Below are 5,873 nucleotides of genomic sequence, written 5' to 3'. Positions count from 1 at the left end.
TTGTTGTTGTTGTTGGCTCCAGATTGCCTCCAGCGCTGGTCTGGATTGCCTTGAGTACCTGGGAATTGAACCACCACTCCCAAAGACTGACTGCTTTGTTTAAGCAGGCACTTAAACAACTGAGCTAGTGGGTGGGCCCCCAAGTTAATCTTAAAAACTGATATTTACTAATTTTAAAGTTTCAAAAATAAACAGCATTTTTAAAATTACTGGACTTGTTTTGGATTTCAATCAACTTACATAAATCAACACATTGATGTCTCAGTTACTCTTCTCTCATTGCTGGGCCAAAATACCTGACACCCAAAATTAAGGAAGGAAAGGTCCTTTAGCTCACAGTTAACGGAGGTTTCAGTCCGTACTCAGCATGAGAATTGCTGGCCCACACCCCAACCCCTACCATTGTTGCTGGGTGAAAATTGGGAGCTTCAAAAATGTAAAAACAAAGAAACAAAAAACAATCTCAGATCTCCAGCTCAACCAGAATAAGTCCAGGAGAATTTAAAAGTCACATATCTGAAGTAGGTAAAAGTCACAGATTCAAAATTTCTGAAATGATAGCAACTGAAGTAAAGAGACAACTCCACTGGGGTATTAGAAGAAATTAGAGCACAAATAATCTCTCAGGTAAAAAAGAAATGACAACAATCATGAAAGAATTGCTCAACACATCTAAAGAAGAAATAGATAAAAAAAATTGAGAATAGAAAAATGATGGAAACATTGAATGAACAATAGAGGAAAGAATTAGCATGTGTGAAAGAGATTCAAACTGATATACAGAAAATTAAGACTTCCACTGAAAGCTGGCAAAACCACTTGAACAAAACTGAAGATAGACTTTCAGAGCTTAGAGACAACCTTACACCTACTGAATGTGAAAGGTAAGATCTCTTAAACATAACAATGAACCAGGAAATTATAATTCAGTAGCTGCAAGATGATGCCAAGAGAAACAACAAAAAATTCATAGATGTCAACAAAGGAGCAGGAGTCAGCACAAATGACATAAAAAAAGTATTTACAGAAGTAGTAGCAGAAAATTTCCCATGCATGGGAAAAGAATCTGACATACAGTAAATGAGGCATATAGAACTCCAACTCAACATAATCAAAATAAATCTACACCTAGAAACACAATGATAAAGATCACAGAAATTCAGCAAAAGAAGAAAATATTATAATGTGTTAGAGAAGAAACAGATCACGTATAATGGAAAGCCCATCAGAATCATGGCCAATTTCTCAACACAAACCATCAAGTCCAGAAGAACTTGAAGTGAAATATTTCAACTTCTGAAATAAAACAACATTGTATCCATATTGATGTATACTACAAAATTATCCTTTAAAATTAATGGAAAAGTAAAATACTTCTGTGACAAAAAAGGAAAGAAAGAGATAAAAAAATAACCACAATTATAAGAGCAACAACAGAAAGAAATCATCAAGCAGAGAAAGCAATTAAACACAGGGGAAAAGTAGGGAACCTACAGCATGAAACTAATATGACAAAAATAAGCCATATCATTTATAACCATCACTATAAATTATCTCAATTCAACCAAAAGAAACAGATTGACAGAGTGGATCAAGAAATAAAATTGAACAATATGTTGTGTACAAGAAACACATTTAACTCAAAAGAAAATTGATAGACTGAAAGTCAAAGGATAGAAAATATGAACCCAGAAAAAATCAGGGGTAGCAATATCAACTTCAAACCAAGAATGATTTAAAAAGGTAAAGAAGGTCACTATATACTTTTTAGGGAAAAACTACAAGAGGAAGAGATAGCAATCATAAATATACATGCATCCAAGGTAGGAGCACTCAATTCATAAGATAAAAAAAATTTGGTGGGAGGTACCAGGAATCAAACTCAGGACCTTGCACCTACCAGGCAGGCACTTGTGCACTGAGTTATATCCCCAGCCTTTATAACACAAATTTTAACAGACATGAAAAATGAAATGAACAATAACACAATTGTAAGGGGAACTTTAACACCACACTGCCACAAAGACAGATCAATTAGGCAAAAAACCACAAAGAAATAACAGAACTAAACCAAAATTATGAAGAAATGAAATTAGTAGACTTTTACAGAGTGTTCTGCCCAACAACATCAGAATGCACATTCCTCTCAGGTGCACCTGGTACATTCTCCAAAACAGAGCACATACTAGCACATAGAGCATGCTTAAGTAGATGCAAAGGAATTGAAATTACCCCATGTGTATCCTCTGACCATAGTGCAATGAAACTGGAAGTTATTGACAAAAGGAACTGCAAAAACTCCATAAACACATGGAACTTAATACCCTCCTGAACAATCAGTTTGTCACAGATGAAATTAAATAATAAGTTAAGCAGTATTTACAATCAAAGAAAACTGTAGATACAACTTTCCTGTGGGATACAATGAAAGCAGTCCCAAGAGAGAAATTTACAGTGGCAAATTCTCATATCAGGAGAACAGAATGAGCCCAAGTAAACAATTTTATGCAGAACCTAAAAATCCTACAAAAAGAAGAGCAGGTCAAGCCTAAAGCCCAAGGAAGGCAGGAAATTATAAAGATCAGAGCAGAAATTAATGCAATGGAGATGAAGAAAACAATACAGGGCCGGGGAGATGGCTCAGTAGAATAAAAGCTTGCCCGGCAAGCACAAGGTCCTGAGTTCAATCCCCGGTTCCACTAAAAAATAAAAAAGAAAAGAAAACAATACAAAGAATTAAAGAATCAGAGAGTTGGCTCTTTGAGAGAGTAATAAAATTCATAAATGCCTAGTCAACCTTATAAAAAAAGGATAGAAAATTTCAAATTCATGCAATAAGGAATGAAAAGGTTTAAATCACTACAGACCCTATAGAAATTCAGAAGATCATCAATACCTATTTAAAAAACTACTCTCACAGGATGGAAAACACAGACAAAATGGGCAGATTCCTATGTACATATGAATTAGCAAAGCTGAATCAAGAAGATGTAAAAATTCTGAACAACCCAATATTAGTCAATGAAATAGAAATGTAATAAAAAACCTACCATAAAAGAAAACCCCAGGTCCTGATTGATTCATAGTTGAATTCTACAAGATATTTAGAGAAGACTAAATGTCAATGCTTCTCAAACTCTTCAAAGAAATTGAAAGGGAAGCAATTCTCCCAAACTCATTCCTGGAGGCAAGTATTGTTCTGATTCCAAAAACCAGAGAAAGATCCAACTGAAAAAGAGAACTACAGGCCAATATTTCTAATGAATATAGATGCAAAAATCCTTAATAAAATACTAGCAAAGAGAATGTAGCAAATCATCAAGAAGATTATACATCATGACCAAGTTGGATTCATTCCAGGAATGCAGGGATGTTCATCACATGCAAGTCCAAAAATGTAATACACCACATCAATGGAACCAAAGACAAAAATCACATGATCATCTCAATAGATGCAGAGCAAGACTTAAACACAGTTCAAGATTTGTTCATGCTAAAAACCCTACAGAAAATCAGAATATATGATCTGTACCTCAACCTGATAAAAGCCACCTATGACAAAATCTCAGTTACTCTTGTTGCTGGGACAAATACCCAACACTCACAATGAAAGAAGGAAAGATTTATTTAGCTCACAGTCAGTGGAGGCTTCAGTCCCATATTCAGCTGGCTGTAGCGCAGAGTGACAGGTAGCAAAGAGCAGAGAGCAAAAGGAGTGGCAGCAGCTCAGGCTAGCTAGCCTCTCTCCCCTCCTTAAATTGTATTGCAGAATACCTACCCCAGGGTAGGTGCAGCACTCACACCCACAATAATCAATCACAAACTCCAGAAGCCACTCCATGACTGCATGAGTCTTTGGATGGCCAACTAGACACAAACCATAACACAAACCAACAGCCACAAGTGCACTAAAAGGACAAAACTAAAAACCTTCACTTTAAAATCAAGAACAAGATAAGGATGTCCACTGCTACCAGTGCTCTTCAATAGAGTTCTGGAAACATTAGCCAGAGCAATTAGAAAAGGTAGTGAAATAAAAGGAATAATGATAGGAAAGGAAGAAGTGAAATTATCATCATTCACAGATACCATGATACTCTACATACAGGGCACCAAAAACTCCACCAAAAGAGCTCTATATTTAATAACAAAATTCAGTATGTAGCAGGATACAAAGTCAACACTCAAAAATCAATAGCATTTCTTTACACAGTGCATGCACTGTGTAATTAAGAAAAGAGAGAAATTAAGAAAAGCATTCCTTTCACAATAACATCCAAAATAATGAAATAGTTAGGAATCAACCTCACAAAGGAAGTAAAATATTTTTACTGTAACAATCACAGTACTCTGAAAAAAGAAATCAAAGACGATTTCAGAAAATGGAAAGATATTCTTTGCTCCTGGGTAAGAAAAACCAACATTGTGAAAATGGCCGTACTCCCAAAATTGTTATACAGATTCAATGCAATCCTAATTTTAAAAAACATATTATACCTCACAGATCTAGGGGAAACATTCCTAAAATTCATCTGGAACCAGACAATCCTAGAATAGCATAAGCAATCCTGGGCAACAAAGAAAAGCAGGAGGCATCACAATCTCTGACTTGAAATTATACTACAAAGCTGTTATGATAAAATCAGCATGGTACTGGCTATAAAACAGAACTGAGGATCAATGGAGCAGATTAGAAGATGCAAACAAAACTACAAATACACTCACCTACAGTAGCTTTGACAAAGGGTTCAAATATATTGACTGAAAGAAATATAGCCTCTTTAATAAAATGGTGTTGGAAAAATTGAAGGCTTTTACCTGGAGGCTAAAATTAGACCCATACCTATCACTATGCACTAAATTACAGCCAAAATGGACCAAAGAATTAAATATTAAAACACTAAACGTACTGGAAGAGAAGGTAGATAGAAATCTTGGAAACACAGGGGTAAGTACAGAGTTCACAAAAACCAAACTGCACGAGAAATACTTCAAAGAATCAACAACTGGGATCTCATCTTTGTGAAAAGTTTCTGCACATCAAAAGAAATGACCAACATAATAAAAAAAATTAAAAAGAAATCACCAACAGAGTAAAAAGAAAACCCTTGAACGGGGAAAAAAATTTAGTGAACTATCTCTCAGACAAAGGATTTCTATCCAGAACATATAAAGAATGTTTTAAAAATCAGGCCCTGAAATACAAAAACCCAATCAAAAAATGAACATCCGAGATGAATATACACTTGTCAGATGAAGAAATATAAATGGCAAATAAATAAATGGAAAAGTGTTCAACATCATTGTTTATTCAAGAAATGCAAATAAAACAATGCTGAGATTCCATCTCACCTCCGAAAGAATGGCCATCATCAAGAAGTCAATCAGTAACAAATGCTGGAGGGCTGTGGAGAAAAAGGAACGCTTTTCCACCATTGACTGGAGTGCAGACTGCTACAACCACTATGGAATCAGTGTGGAGATTCTGCAAAAAGCTAGAATTGGAAGTCCCTTTCAATCCACTATTCTCTCATGGGTATTTCTCCAGAATAACTGAAAACATCATACTGTAGCAATATATGTACACCCATGTTTATAGCAGCACAATTTGTCATAGCAAAATCTTGGAAACAACCCAAATGCCCATCAACTGAGGAACAGATAAAAAGTATGTGGTATTTTTACACATTGGAGTACTACTCAGCTATAAAGATAGATAAGCTTGAGGCTTTTATAGGTAAATGGATGCAACTTATGCTGTACTCATAAATGAAATAAATCAGAACCACATGTGAAAACCTCATATTGTCTCTCTAGCATAAGTACCTGATAGTGTAAATAAAATCTGAAAGGTACAAGAGATACTGAAAATG

This window comes from Octodon degus, unplaced genomic scaffold (assembly GCF_000260255.1).
Source record: "Octodon degus isolate 3935 unplaced genomic scaffold, OctDeg1.0 scaffold00178, whole genome shotgun sequence".
In the NCBI taxonomy this organism is placed as follows: domain Eukaryota; kingdom Metazoa; phylum Chordata; class Mammalia; order Rodentia; family Octodontidae; genus Octodon; species Octodon degus.
The sequence above is the reverse complement of the archived record's forward strand: the minus strand, read 5'-3'. Positions refer to the sequence as shown.